Source organism: Podarcis erhardii (genome assembly GCF_964252035.2).
Source record: "Podarcis erhardii genome assembly, chromosome: 7".
Classification (NCBI taxonomy): domain Eukaryota; kingdom Metazoa; phylum Chordata; class Lepidosauria; order Squamata; family Lacertidae; genus Podarcis; species Podarcis erhardii.
The window spans coordinates 68,369,733-68,386,144 of NC_138511.1; positions in this window are offsets into that span (position 1 = coordinate 68,369,733).

Consider the following 16,412-nt stretch of genomic DNA (forward strand, 5'->3'; position numbering starts at 1 on the left):
AGTGACTAAATGCGAGCTGCTAAATAGCTCTGATCTAAAAGGTTTTAAGGTCTCATTGCAAGCCCTAATACTTGCACTCTCCAGCGGATATCATATTTATCAAACTTTGGTCACCTCCAGGCTCATACAATTAAAATACATGGCTTCCTAGGAACTATAGTTTGTTACAGACCCCCAGGAAGTGTGCTTCTGTAAAGGGGTAAACTACAACTCCCAGGTTTCTTGGAAGAGGCAGTCCTGTGTTTTAAAAGCATGGCGTGGATGTGACCTTTCTTAATTCAATCCTAAGCAGCTCTTTAGGTTCCCCTTCCTTGCTCGAAGGGAATCTCACATCTGGTGCAACGATGAGTGGGCTGGGGTTGTCTCTGCTTTTACATCAGCTTGCAGAATGTCACCCTGCGGAGGCTAGCAAAGGTGTAGGTAGGGAGAGGGGGTTCAAAGGGATCCTGCATCCATGGAGATCATGAGAGAGCAAATTGTTAAAAAAAGAAAAAAAGAGCAACTCAAGGCATTTATTTTCCACGGGGGCCCAAATTGCTGGAGTTATCGGTGGAGGCAGAAGCTGTCCACCATTTCCTGCCTTGTGTGCGGAACACAATCTCCTAAGGGAAGGGATTAGGGGGATTATATTATTCTTGGTTATCGCTGAAAGGCGGTGGGGGGACAGCAAAGAAGAAACCTCTGTTGCTGGGAATTCTGCCTAATCGGAGCAATTATTAGCTCTCCTCTCCCAGCTCACTCAGCAGTGCTGCTAGGAGGACATCTCTGACAGGCCCCTCTACTGCCCATTTTCCCTTCTTTTCAGGAAGGGAACGTTTGGTTAAAGGAGAACCCTGATGCAAAAACAAAAGGGGGCGGGGCATTATTCCGGCAGACCCAATTATGATCAAGCACATTCTGTTCTGATGTAATAAGAAATAGGATGAAAAATCATACTACAGATGACTCTGATTTTTCTGCCTGTTCCAATCCTGGAGCAATGTTGTGATACAATGGTGAGGACAGCTATCCAGGGGTGCAGTGTGACCCAGCACAAGGATTGTAAGAAGGCACCTTATTCTGTTCCCTGAATTTTGTTGCAAGCAGCACCGTTTCCATGCCACTACAGTTTGCCTTCTGCCCCCAAAATGTTATTTGTCCCGTAATGTATGTAAATTAGTTCGTTCCACCTCCATTTCAATACAAACTAAATGCAAATAGGGGGGAGCAATCAGTTAATGTCTTGTTGGTGGAGTGAAAGCAGCAACGGCAGCCAGTGCCCATCAAATTTGCTGGACTGGTTTCCATTCCAGACATAGGCAAATAAGTGAAAATTGACCATTTCCACTCCTCTTTCTGTTTTCGTTGGAATTCTCTACATTTCTACCGAGCCATAAGTTGTCCTTGGAGTGGAGAGCAGAAGAGAAGCACAGTCTGGTCCCTGCCAGCAAAAGGAAATACATGACCCCCCCCCCACCGCCAAGCTGCAGTTGGCTTCTCTCAAACAAGGATTTTATTGGGTTGCAGCAGCCGGTAACACAACTGCACATTTCACATGGAGCAGCATTTGAGGCTCCTTTGAATTGTTAAGCATACCATGTTATAGAGCCATTATGATTATTTAAGACTTTTTATTCTTGATTTTAATGTAGAGGTTAGAGCTCTGATCTTCCTTGGTCTAAAGAAAACAAAAACAAAAAATCAGCAGAATGTTGCCCCTTTTCTCTCCTGAAAAGTAGCCTATCAAGCTACTACTGCAATCCTGTGGCAACACTTAACTGGAAGCAAGACCCATTGAATAGACCCCAGGGAAGCCCCTCCCCTAGTGGTATAGCCCTGCTAAAAACATTTGTGGGGAGGCCTGCTAGTGGTGCAGCAATAAAACTGCTAGCCCATTTGCAAAGCTAAGCAGGGTCCGGTATGGTTTCCAATTGGATGGGGGATGGTGTGTTGAGATGCCTGCATTGCAGGGGGTTGGACTAGATTAGGCCCTCAGGCCAATTTCTAACTCTACAGTTCTATCATCTAATAATTTGTGAAGGCTTTGTCTGTCTGCTTGCCAGGCAGCTGCTACTTCAGCTGCAAAAGTTGTGTCTTGCTACAGAGGCCAATCCTCTAATTTGAGGGGATGCTAAGGGACCGTTTTCTATTTGTAGGCATCCTTGCTTTTATGGGGAAGGTATGTAGCTCACTGATTAGAGAGTCTGTGTTGCATGCAGAAGGTCCCTGGTTCAATCCCAGGCAAGTTCAGGTAGGGCTTGCAGAGATTCCTGCATGAAACCCTGGGCAAAACATGTAGACAGTACAGTGCTAGTACTGTCAGCTTCCTCTCTTCTTATGAAGGGGTGTCTGGTTCAGGTTTGGTTTAAAGATAAAAGAACTGCATGGTTCAATCTGCAGTGTCTCAGGTAAGCCTGAGAGTTTCCTGCCTGAAACCCTGGAGAGCTGCTGCCGCTCAGTGTGGACAATACTGATTTCAATGGATCAGTGGTTTGGCTCAGTACAAGAGCACTTCCTCTGTTCTTAAGAAGGGAGAGCAGGAGGGGATTTTCTGTCGCCCATCAACTATTAGCACTAGGACAGCAGGCTGAGCAGACACCCAGGATCCCAACAATGGTGAGAAGTATTTCTGTCGAAATCATAGTGATGTATACATTTGCATCTATTAGCACATGCAAATGTTATGTAGATCCCTTGTCCTTTTTTCCTCTTCTTTTGGTGATGCATTTTGTCTTCCTTTTTTGGACAGCAATGTATGCTACTGTTTACCCAAGTGAATGTGTATATGGGGCCAGACTTCCAGTTACTGCTGGAAGGTTCTGTGGTGGTTTTGGATATCCCAGGTGAGTCTTAAAGAGACAACAGATAAATCACTGACCAAGGTGTTGGTTGTTTTTTTTTTTTTTTAAATCAACTTGTCATTGTTCCTTTATTTTCTTGAAAGGACTGCTGCTCTTTTAACAGACACATGACAGGCAGCGTACCAACAGGTGAAGCTGCCCCTCATATCCTTGCGCCTCTATGCTGTGCATAGCTGCGTTTGTTGGAATGCTGCATCTCACGTAGACGTTAAATCATTCTCTTGTGGGATTCACCCGGCTGGGAGAGCCATCTGCAGTGTGAAGTGCAAGAGAGGAGAAATTAGGACAAGCGCACTGCGGCTTCACTTGGTTCCTCATTCTGCCAGAGGCGTTTGCTCTGGACCCTCAGCTCCCCAAAATGAGTTTTGCAAGTGAGGAGCAATTACACTCTCTGGTGGTGATACCAGACCAGATCCAAGCCGGGGATCTGATCCTCCTCCTCCTCCATTTTGTTTTGTTTTGGGACTAGGCCGCCATGAAGCTGGAAATGTGGTTTCCGCCTAGGCTAAGAGTGCCACTGGGGGCCATTTTGTTTGTTTGTGCTTACGACTTCCCTCTTGCTGTGATGAATGATCTGTCGTGCCAGAGAGCTTCCAAGGCTGCAGCAGCAGAAATGTTGCTCTGTGTCAGCTAGACGACTGCTGATCATACCGATCAGGGCCAGCAACCTCTCTTTCAGGCCCTTGCATGCTGCAGGAGCAGCAGGCTTTCATGTCGCCTGAGGGAAATCCTCCGGCCTGTGCTAGCAAAGGTCCTTCAGTAAACTGCAAACGAGGCTGCCTGTCCCTGCTCTCATTAGTCGGGGCCCTTCCCACACTGTCATTTACAGACCTTCCAAGTGTCCCTGTTTTGCAGGGACAGTCCTGGATTTACAGAAGCCATCCCGGTTTCTGATCTCATCCTGGAAGGTCCCACTTTTCCTTAAGGTGTCCCTATTTTCACTGGAGAACTGTTGGAGGGTATGGAGTTCTGTGACCCCCGAGCCATCTGAAGGCAGCCCTGTATAGAAAAGTTTTTAAATGTTTAAAGTTTTGTTGTGTTTTTATATATATTGGAAGCCACCCAGAGTGTCTGGGGCAACCCGGTCAGACGAGTGGGGTATAAAAAGTAAAAAAACTGTCAAATGCTTCTGTGATGCTCGCAAGTGGGGCATGAAGGCAACAACCCTTTGCTCCTGTTGACTCCCGGCATCTCCTACTCGGGAGTAGGCTGCTTCTGAACATGGAGGGTCCGCATAGCTCACAGCCCCTTGATAACAGGACGGATGCCTGTTGTATTACTATAACTTCCCCATTAAAAAAAATAAGAACAAACTGCTTAAGAAAAACCAGACACCGCACAAATTTTGTGCAAGCAAACCAGGATGAGTGCTCAATAAAGTCTGGAGGAGTCCTGGGTTATTTTTGTTTTTCCTCGGTGACCTTAGAAAACCCCAGCAAGATGTGGTCCAGCAGCCCTGGGCTATTGACAGCCAGTCTCTCCAGCGCTTACATACATCTGCACCCTGTAGGTAGGACACAGCCTGCTTTGCCAGGCTTAGCAGCCAATCACCAGCCGGAGAGCCAGACCTGGAAGGCATGAGATTGCGGCGGGGTGGAGGGGGGGGCGGCATCACGGAGGGAGGAAATGCTAAAACACCCACATGCAACCCAACAGAGAGAGGGAGAGAGGACGACTGAACGCAAAACAGCCGAGCCCCCCACCCCACCCCCCGCCGCGCCAACCCGGCTTCTGTTCCTTCAATTCCCTAGTTGCCTCTTTTTTTTTTCTCACCTGACTTTTCCTTCCACTTGTTTGGCCAGAGCAGAAAGCTGAAGGCTTGTCAACAATGCACACACGAAAGCATTCTGCTTTGTCCCTGTGCAGCCTGGGCTCCGGGCAAGAGAAAGGAGAAGCTACCAGGGACACAGAGGCAGTTTACTGAAATAGAAAGAGGTCCTTTTAAACACCAGATTTTAATTGCGAAGCTTCCCTTCCTTGGAGAAATGTTTTGGTTGTTGTTTTGCAATTGTACTGGTGACATCACTGAAAAAACAGGTAAAGGCAGGTGTGGATTTTTGAAACAAGGAAACAATGGGACTTTGCAGCCCCAAGCAGAGTGATTTTGTCTGCTGTTTGCTGAGGAAGCTGTCTTATATCCTTGGTCTATGTAGCTCCATATTGTTTACACAGACTGGCAGCAGCATTTCAGGCAGGAGATGTTCCCAGCCATACCTGAAGATGATGGTGACTGGACCTTCTTGCCTGGGAGTGAGTCATGTTTAGCTCCATGGGACATACATTGGCGCAGATATGTCTATAGGCTCACCCTGTTAACTGAGATATACCGATGTGTATTTATTTATTTTTCTTCTAGGCTGTTTGTTTAAATACTTTGCCTATCTCGGGGCCTTATTGGGTGGGGAAATAATAATCCACAACAAACATAGCTAATAATGCCATTTAAACAAAGGAAAAGCAGGTAACACCTGATAAAAATCTGTAAAACAAACAAACAAACAAACCCTCCCCCAGTCAGTTTGACCTTGCTCTGAAAAAGGCTATTCTAAATAGCTCAAGTCTGACACCTGGCTTGTCCATACCAGAGCAAAATGCGGATTTGCACCTGCTTGTTTCCCAATTGATGTGAGGATGCCCACATGATGTCTTCCCCATGCCAGAATTATCCCAGACCAGTTCCCCCTTTAAATGTAAGTTTTTTTTCAATGCTTGGAAAGTTTGAAATGGCCAGGATTGAAAAACTCTGCATTTAAAGGGGAAAATATCTGGGACAATGCTGTGGCGGCAAGGACGTCATATGGACATACTTTAATGGTGAGACAGGCTGGTGCAAATCTATGTTTTGCTCTAGGGAAAAGCCCAGTGTTTCTGAAAAAATGCTCCTGTCTGGGGTGTTGGGGCAAGAAGGAGGAAGTAATCTCGAGTTGTTGTATTGCAGTTTGAAAGCACGTCAAAGTGCAAGTAGATAAATAGGCGGGAAGGTAAACAGCGTTTCCGTGCGCTGCTCTGGTTCACCAGAAGTGGCTTAGTCATGCTGGCCACATGACCCGGAAGCTGTACGCTGGTTCCCTCGGCCAATAAAGCAACATGAGCGCCACAACCCCAGAGTCGTCCGCACCTGGACCTAATGGTCAGGGGTCCCTTTACCTTTTTACATCCCCCCCCCATGTGCTTTTAACCTGGAGCATGGGTGCTTTCTGCTCTTGAGTTGTGATATTAGGCTGGAAGGAAGCAAATAACTTGGGTAAGGCTGGCTGTGTCTTGAGACAGATTCCACTGCCACTCCAGAACCCTCTGTTTGGAAGTCTCTGCCCAGAGAAGTGTGTCTGGTGTGATAGGAATACTGTCAGAGTTGGTACAGTTGGCCATCTGCGATGGGTCCACACTCCAGCCCAACTAGTTATTATTATAACCTTGGGATCTCAGCATTTAATATTTTATTTGTGTTAGGTTGACAGAAAACCCTAGAACTATTTGGGAACTTAACTTCCGGCTAATTGTTTTTATTTTAATCAGCAGCGGTGGTGGCTGGTGCCCTTTAGGACTGGTAGGGCAGCCAACAGAACACAGCCAATTGCAGGCAGAGCCAACTAATTCTTCTTTGGTCCCTGTCCTCCTCCCTCCCTGGTGAGTTCTTCAAGGCCAGCACTGAGAGTAAGGAGGAGGAAGCTCACCACCAAGGCCACCTCCCTGGACTGATTTGTAAGTAAGAAGGCTTGTACTTTTGTCATGCATTCAACCTGTGCTTAATGCAGGATGATGGAATGCAAGAAGCCACAAGGATTTCGTGCAAGGATTTACGTGCCCTCGTGCAAGGATTTACGATCGTGCAACACAATTTCCCCTGCTTCATGCCTCCCTCAAATTTATTTATTTCATGAAATTTAAATACTATTTGATTGTTTTCTTTTTTAAAAAAAACACCTCAAAGAGGTTTACAAAATAAGGGGAAATGAAATAATAATAGCATATATCAAGCATAGGCAAACTCTGGCCCTCCAGATGTTTGGGACTACAATTCCCATCATCCCTGATTCTAAATATTGGTATTTAATCAATTAAGTGACAAACTCTTCCCTTTGGACACTTCCCCAAGTGCACCCAATAAACTCTTGTTCAATCAACAACCCACCTGCACCCACTTGGTGGTGGTTCTTATCACACACCCCATGGAGACTGAAAGGAGCTGTTGGTCTCCACTGTGGTCTCCCAGACCCAGGAGTTCCAGGGTCCAGCTGAAACAGGCAAGCACTATTTTAATACTCCTGCTACTGCATGGGATCCATCTCCTCGTTAGGAGGGGCTGACAAATCCCGCAGAGAGCCCCTCCCCAACCCCCAGCATGCGTGAGAGAGGTTCCCAGGGAGAGAATGCATTCACCCACTGAAAATGGATTTATCTTGCTCCCGTTTCCCTCTTCTTCTCACTCTGCAACGACCCCCCTCCTGCCCTTTTGCAAGCTGCAAAGTTTTCTGGGCTGTCGGCCGAATAAAGATTTTTTTTTTTTGTCAACTAAACATGCTGCATTTTCAGCAACAGTTAATCCATTCATTGACTGATTCAGACAGCTAGATGGGCTTGGACCCAACAGCCGTAGGAGGAAAGAGACCACTAGATACAATTCAGGATGGAGATCCTGTCTCTTTAATAGTTGTGTAGGAGAAGGAATTTTGACAGGGTGTAGTTTATCACATCGGTGCTGCAAAGGTAAGAAAAGCTCTGCCAGAATTCCATATTCTGCATAACTAGGTGAAACACCCATTGTACTAAAAATATAACAATCAACAAAACGATTGGCAATTTCCTTTTGTGGTGCCCTAGGATCTGCCACCTAGAAACACCAGAAGGCATCACTTTCAATTCCATCTTCTCTCTATTGCCTGCAACACTGCTTGTGTTCCACTGCAGTTCAGTTTCCAACAAAAGCTACGTTACTTGTCTCACTGTTGGCTATGGCGAAATTTTATGCAATTATGTTATCATTACATTATGATTGCCTTATTCCAATCATTTGTATGCATCATTTGCGGACTGACGAAAACAGCAAACACTGATTGCTTGCTTTCCGTTCTAAACATGGGGCCAATAAGCCAACACTGACAAATTTTGCTCCCATTTCCATCAGAATCCTCAGGTATCCCAACAGCATTGGCCTGCACTGCGGTAGAACTTGCCTTGGAAAGGGAAGCCACTTCAGGCAGGTGAGGCAACAGGCAGACCAGAGTGGGAGAAAGGGAAAGAGAACTGCAGCCCCATATATACCTACTTAAGGGAAAAATGGAGAAGATGGATACGAAATGAAGCTGGGGTGTTCATGTGCTTCACTTTACAGAGCACAAAATTTGAAGCCCTTCTGCACGACAGTCTTTTGTTTGAAGAGCTGTCTGTTTCATCATCATCATCATCATCATCATCATCATCATCATTTTATTTATACCCTGCCCTCCCTGGCCAAGACCGGGCTCAGGGCGGCTAACACTGAATGTAACTACAGTAAAAACATTTTTAAAAAAACAAAACAAAAAAACCAGTTGATTAAAATATAAGTTAGACTACAGTTCAAGGCTGGTTTAAAGATTAGGAACCCTGAGTAGGGAGAGTGAGGAAGGCTTGATGTCACCCATCAACAGAGAGCACCTGGGCATTAGACTGAGCGAGGCACACCATGCTCCCGGTCACAGTCTTTCTCACTATGGGGAGATGCATTGTGTTTCTGTTTGAATTGTGGTAACTGTCTAAATTCGCCTCTCTGCATGTAAGTTAACACAACCTACTTGCCTGTCCATCTCCTTTAAGCACAGCATAAGTTGCCACCCTTGGAAAGGGCTCTGTCATCTGTTTTTTCTTTGCTTGCCCATGGACAGTGTGGGGAGAGAAGGCTTGAAAATGGGACAGGTCATCACCAAATAAGTGCACAGCTTTGGCAGACGCCCCACAAACAGATGAAAACGCAGTGCCAGTGTCTGGCACGACAGAGAGGGACCTCCTGAACAGCTACATCCTGTTCTCTTAGGAGCTGGACCACCAGAAGGTAAATCTCCTGGTCTGGGGATTGCCAGCCATGTAGACCTCTAGGCAGTGGCGGAGCCCTAAATGGCCTCGGTCCAGTATACCCGAAGGAGCATCTCCACCCCCATCGTTCTGCCCAGACACTGAGGTCCAGCGCCAAGGGCCTTCTGGTGGTTCCCTCACTGTGAGAAGCCAAGTTACAGGGAACCAGGCAGAGGGCCTTCTTGGTAGTGGCACCCGCCCTGTGGAATGCCCTCCCACCAGATGTCAAAGAGAAGAACAACTACCAGACTTGTAGAAGACATCTGAAGGCAGCCCTGCTTAGGGAAGCTTTTAATATTTAATAGATGATTGTATTTTAATATTCTGTTGAAAGCCGCCCAGAGTGGCTGGGGAAACCCAGCCAGATGGGCGGGGTATAAATAATAAATTATTTTTATTATTATTCACGCTCTGGCACCACGGGGCGGATAGCAGGCGAGGGCACAGCTGGCACGTGTCCCGGGGGCATGGCACGCCGCCTGCAGTGGCTTGGTGCGCAGCGTGGGCAGGGGGGCAGCCACAATGGCACCCCACCAGGATCGTGCTGCGGGGGTGGTGCGCTCCCCCTGCACTCCTTTTCCTCCGCCAGTGCCTCTGGGCCACTAAATATAAGACTGTGAATCTCCTGTTGCTCAGCCGGTAGTCCATGGACCAGGCTGGAATAGAGGAACCTAGGAATCTGCCTTCTCTCAAGCCAGACTATTGGTGCATCTGATTCACAATTTTTGATGCTAGCAGCAGCTCTCTAGGATTTGGGGCAGGAGGCAAGGCTGTTCTTGTGTTCTTACAGATGCTGGTAGAGAATCTGCTTGAAGGCAGATAATCCCAGGTGTAATCCTTGGTATCTCCAGGTCTGGCTGGAAAAGCTAAAGTCTCCATCTTTGCCTGGGCTCCTCCAGGTGGTGGGCTTGCTTGAGTCTTCCCTAGTATAGAAGAGTGTGTATGCAGCTTCTGCAAGCTTAAGCCCAGCAGGAGCTGACTGCAAAATAGAGTAGAGTCACTTGGGAGAAGGGGGTTGCTCTCTTTCTCTCCCCTTTGCCAATTAACCTCTATCTCTAGGGACGCCCCCTCCATGACATGGAGGTACTGAGGATAATATCTTCACTGATGCACAGCTTTCAGGGTTGGAGTCTGCATCCAGCCGGTCCATGACAACAGGAAACTGAGGAGGTGCTACAGAAACCTGCTAAAGGTCAGAAAACTACAAGAAGAAAGCAGTCGGAGGGAATGATTCATGGTTTCATTTGTCTCTCAATACCTGATGGCAAATGTAACCTAATAGACACTACTGAAACTTGGTGGAATAAGACTCATGACTGGAACATAGGAGCTTGTGAAGAGATCCGTGACCTGGAGCATGGAAGGGAGATTGAGAGTAAATGTGTAAAAATTAAAGGATAAGGAAACAGTGATCTTCCTGTGGGTGTCTACTGTGGGGGGCTCTCTTTTGCTGGAGAGTGTGTTTAGCCCCATGCTTTGGATCTAGGGATCCAGCCAATTCTTTTATTAATTACCACGCAGGTGTTCTATATCTATTATTACTACCCACCCCACAAAATGGTTCTCATTCAGATTTGGGATAAAAAGCAAGGTTGGCTTGTGTCTGTGTCTTTCTTTCAACCCAGATGCTCAAACGCAGAGCCCTGCTGCAGAGGATAATCAAAGCTCTTTCAGCTTGTGCCCTTTCCAGGCGGCCAGAGCTGTCTTCCAAAGTCTTTTATTTACACTTTTATGGCTCTTGTTTTTGCAGTGGCAGCCTCTGCTGGAGCCCTGAGCAAATCCTTCAGATCTTGGCTGGTGGCAGAGATCCACCTAATCATAGTCATTATCTGGTAGCAGGTAATGGGCATCTTTCCCCGTATTAATTTTGAGAGGGAAGACAAGGGAAAGCAAGGCACTTCTGGGAAAGGGAGGTGCTTTTAACCCTCCCTGGGATTGAAATTCTTTACCTCCTACTCCTTTATCTCCTCTTTTACCACCCCCCTGGAAGTTATGATAAGAAAACATTTCTACTTGATAAGACCAGAACCATTATGAATAAGATTTGGATACTTTCCCTTCCCAACAGCATATTTGCTTGGAGTTCCTCAAATTTTATTTTGGCTCAGGCTCCTTAGGCTGCGTACACAAAATACATTTAAAGCAAACTACATTCCCCTCTACCCTAGAATCCTAGGAACTATAGTTTAAGTGCTGGAACTGAAGAGTAAACTGCAGTTCTCAGGATTGTTTGGGGGACAGCATGTGGTTTAAATGTGCTTTAAATATACAGTGTTAATATGAACAAAAGTCTCTTCATGCACACCATCTATTTAAAGCACATTATTTCACCCAAAGGATCCTGGGAACTCATGCTTGCTAAGCATTCTGGTCGCTCTGTGAAGGGAAAACTACAGTTCCCAGGATTCTTTGGAGGAAACCATGTGCTTTATGGTGTGGATGTGAACAAAAACATCTTAGAGCTCATCCTACCCTTAGGCAGAGGGAGGGGGTTGCACCAGTCAGGTGATTTTGGGTATCATGAAAGGACAGCAGATCGTTATTAATCTAATGCATCATTACGGTGTTTTGTTTCATTTTTACTGCTAGGGAGAGGTGCCAAAATAACAGGCATAGCCTTAGGTGCTGTGCATCTCCTCCTCATCCAGCAAAATGTAACAGTCTGGCCCTGCAGTCCTAGGCACTCAGTGGAATATATTTCCAAGTAAACTTGTGGAGGGTGAGTCTTTTTGGGAGGAGAGAAGGCACAGAATCCTTGTCAACCGCTGTGTTTGCATAACAGGGGTCTGTGGCTTAGGGCAGCTTTATAAAACCCACCAAGGTTACCTGACTGCAAAGATGACAAGCCTGCTAGGGGCTAGCAGAGGAAAGAGAACTCTGCCTCTCATCCAGCAGACTGCTAAATTTCTCCCATGGAGGGTGAGAAGGGGGCTTCCTTCCCCTGTGAGAACTAGATGGGCCACTGGCCTGAACCAGCAGCCTCATTTTATGGCTTGAGCTTTCAGTTACCGATTCAAGAAAAGGCTCCCATTTCTATGGCTCACCTGGCTTTATAAGCTAGCAAAAGCCTTTAATAGAGTGAACTGAGTCTAAATGAGTAGGAGATTTTGAACCAGCGTGATGTAGTTTAAGAACGCCTAGCTTCTTCCCTGTGCAATTCTGTTCCTTTAAGATAAAACAAACGTGCCAACAGTGACGCCCCTTTCCAGAAGAATAAAGGTTCATTTAAAGCCCAAAAGAAAACAAAGAATCATGGGAACTGTAGTTTACCTCCACAGTGCTACAATTTTCAATGCCTTGAACAAACTATACAGGGTTCTTTTTTACTGAAAGGGACTGTGCTTTAAAAGTATACTGCGTATGCAGCCAGAAGTGGTTCTTGTCGCCCGCTCCTTCTATTGGGCAAAGTGCCCCTGATCCACCTGGCTCTAATGGGAAGGAAGGAGAGAGCAGGTTTTGTTTTTCGGTGGTGTTTTTGTGTGTGTGTGTGTGCTTTCGGAGGTACCATTAGCTTGTGAGCAAAGGTTGCTGTGTGTCTCCATGGAGACAAGACAGCAAGCCAGACAGTGCATGTGTAGATCTAAGGTTAAAGCTGATTAGCAAATGTCAGCAGGATCATGGCAGCAGCGGCGTTCCTAGAACTGCCCTCCATCAGCGTTGGCGTGGGTCCCTGTCGGAAAGGGAAACGCAGCAGGGTAGAGCAGGCTGAAAGGCAAGGAGCAGGGGGGAGAACAGAGCGTGGGGGGACTTCTCCTCCTCCTTCCCAAGCTAAGCATTACAGAATTAAAACAACACAGAGCCTTTCTGCAGTGGTGAGGCAAGCCGCCCTCATTGCTCTTCTGTGACCATCAGCAGCATCAACGCCATATTATTTGGGGCTGTTGGCTGGTGGTACCATCAAGTTGGTTGGTGTTTATTTTCAACTGACATATCAGTTCAACTCTGTAGCTTTGCATCTTGCCGTGCCCTCAAATTGAGCTTCCTCTTTGAAAAAAGTAGGGGATAACTTAATATTTACTATACCAAGGATTGCTGTTCTTGTTGTTTTCTATCCCACCTTTCCTAGAAGTCGAGCAGGGCAGATTACAGGGTTCCCATCCAATGTATCCTCAACCAACCCTCGGTGGTAGGGCAGGTGTGGGGGACATTTCTCCGTCCAGACATTGCTGAACTATGATTCCCATCATGCCTCACTATTGGCCGTGTTTGGTGGGGCTGCTGGGAGTTTAGTTCAGCAACAACTGGAGAGCTAAAGGTTCCCGAAACCTGAGGTAGGTTTAGCTTGAGTTGAGAGTGCCTGGCCCAACGTTGCCACACGAGCTTTTTAGCAGAGTGGGGATTCGAACTGTCTTGACAGTCCTGACCATCTAACCAAGACTTTCTCAACTTGGTGCCTGCCAGGAGCAGGCCAGCGATAACTCACACGGTGTCAGTGAAGTTAACTCTTTATTCAAAGAAACAAAACAGTTCAGGATGCCATGCCTGGTGAGCACAGCAACTCTTCTCAGTAGATCTTGCTCCAATGAGGCAGTTGTAGGGACTAAGGGTTCCTGCCTCCCCACAGTTCCCTAAATCTCCTCTTCCCCCAGGCAAATTGAGACTTCATTGGCTCGTCTGTCATTGCTCCGCCCTCTTCATACCTCTTCTGGTTCTGGGAGATCAAGGAGAAGGGGAGCTACAGTGGTACCTTGGGTTAAGAACTTATTTTGTTCTGGAGGTCTGTTCTGAACCTGAAACTGTTCTTAACCTGAAGCACCACTTTAGCTAATGGGGCCTCCCGCTGCCGCCGCATGATTTCTGTTCTTATCCTGAAGCAAAGTTCTTAACCCGAGGTATTATTTCTGGGTTAGCGGAGTCTGTAACCTGAAGCGTCTGTAACCCGAGGTACCACTGTAGTTGCAGCAGGAGGGGGAAATCCACTGGCTTCTTCAGCAGCCTGTCTCATCTCTGTCTCTTCGCCCCCCCTCCTCTCCAGCCTCCGCTTCTGCCTCTGGTTGTGGACTGCTGTCTGCCACAGAGTCTTCCTGCTCACTAAACCCTGTTACCTTTTCAGCTCCTGACACTTTTCCCAGTCTGCTCCCTCTTCTCCCTCTGACCATTCATCATCACCCCATCACCAATTCCCTGGCTCAGAGCCTTCTTCCCTTGGGGGTTTCACAGCTGGTGCCTCCCTCTGCATCCAGACAGTCCATGACAGTGCCCTCCAGATGTTTTGGACTACAGCTCCCATCCGCCCCAGTCAGCATGATGGGAATTGTCATCCAGGGTGTCTGGAGGGGACCAGGGTGAAGAAGGCTGAATCTAACTCATAATTCAGGACCCAGGTGTTGTTAAGACTCCAACTCCCATCAACCCCAGTCAACATGGTCAATGGTCAGGTATGACGGGAGCTATCTAGCAACATTTGGAGAGGCACAAGTTCTCCGCCCCAGCACTAAATAAACAAAACTTGATATTCATTATTAGGTAGAAGGGCCATCTTTAATTGTTTATGATACATTCCTGATTGTAGTAAGATCCTTTTGCTGAAAGACAGGCTAAAAACCTTTTAAATTAAATGTGCAGTAAATTAAATAAATCATTACAGGTATGTGTATTTTATACATGGGTACCTAGATCAAAATTGCCCTACAGGTGTTCATTTAATTCAAAGCCCAATTAAAATGTGCCCACCCCAATTATCGCTGTGCAATGCGATCCTATGTACGTTTATTTGGAGGCAAATCCCATATAGTTCAATGGGACTTTGCTCCAGGTAAGTGGATATGATTGCATCTTTTAGCTGATGGGTAATCTACCAATATAAACCAATCTAAGCTTGCTGTCCTGTTGATTTATTTAGATGTATGGCTCTGCTAAGGATCAGGGGAGGCAAAGATCGGAGTCGCTACATAAATGCTGTTGTGTGTGTTGAAGCAGCAAAAGCTAAATCGTTATTTGGTGACCTTTCCATGACTTTAGTTTCTCCACCACTACTTCTGCTGTGAAATTAACGGGGGAAGCAGGGGGTGGGGGGAGAATGCACTTTAACAAAACAATTGCTGTTGGCATAATACCCAAGAGGTATTATATCGTCCCAAAAGGATTATAAAGGTGGAGCAAGATGGGGTGCAAAATGCTGGTTTTCTGCCAAAAATGGAAACCCATATCCAGTTCCTCCGCTTCTCCCTAAGTATTTGGTTCTTGAATCTTTTAGGATGCCACACTGTCACATCACTGCGGAGGAACAGACGACTTAATCATGTCCACATTATAGTGTTATAGGTTTGTGGGGGCCAGACCACTGTTGTTGTTGTTGTTTAGTCATTTAGTCGTGTCCGACTCTTCGTGACCCCATGGACCAGACCACACCAGGCACTTCTGTCTTCCACTGCCTCCTGCAGTTTGGTCAGACTCATGGTGGTAGCTTCAAGAACACTGTCCAACCATCTCGTCCTCTGTCGTCCCCTTCTCCTTCTGCCCTCAATCTTTCCCAACATCAGGGTCTTTTCCAGGGAGTCTGCTCTTCTCATGAGGTGGCCAAAGTACTGGAGCCTCAGCTTCAGGATCTGTACTTCCAGGGAGCACTCAGGGCTGATTTCCTTAAGAATGGATAGATTTGATCTTCTACCATCCCCAAATTCAGAAATCCCTAACCTTAGTGGCTGGGGCTGATGGGAGCTGGGGGCCAATAACGTTTTGCCTTTTTAGTTTAGAGAAAAGGTGAGTAAGAGAGGACACGAGAGAGGTGTATAATATTAGACTTGGCTTGGAGAAAGGGCATAGAGATTTTTATTCTTATTCTTCTCCCCCCATAGCACGATAACTAGTGGACATTCAATGAAGCTGAATGTTGGAAGATTCGGGGCAGATAAAAGAAAGGACCTCTTCACACATAATTAAGCGATGGAAGTCGCTTCTGTAGGATGCAGTAATGCCCACCAAATTGCATGGCTTTCAAAGAGGATTAGACAAATTCATGGAGGATAAGCCTATTGATGGCTACTAGCCATGATGGCTATGCCCTGCCTGCCCAGTCGGAGGCAGTAATGCTTGTGAATACCAGTTGCTGGAAACCACAGGCAGGGAAAGAGAAGGTTGTGTGCTTGGCTCCTGCTTGCATCTGGTTGGCCACTGAGAGAACAGAATGGGGCACTGAGAGAACTAGATGGCACATTGGCCTGATCCCGCTGGCTCTTCTTATGTCTCTCAACATTGGGAGAGGCACAGGTTTCCCAGCGCTGCTCTAAAAAGTAAACTGCAGGCCCAGGAGTGGAGGAGCCCAGCCTATCCTAGGCACCCGCAGCCAAGGAAGATGCACGTATGAAGGTTAATTCTTTATTGACAAAAGCATGCTCCTGCGGTGCTCCAGATATGCACACATACACACTTCTAAAGGTAAAGGAACCCCTGACCGTTAGGTCCAGTCATGGACTACTCTGGGGTTGCGGCGCTCATCTCGCTTTATTGGCCGAGGGAGCCGGCGTACAGCTTCTGGGTCATGTGGCCAGCAGGACTAAGTCGCTTCTGGCGAACCAGAGC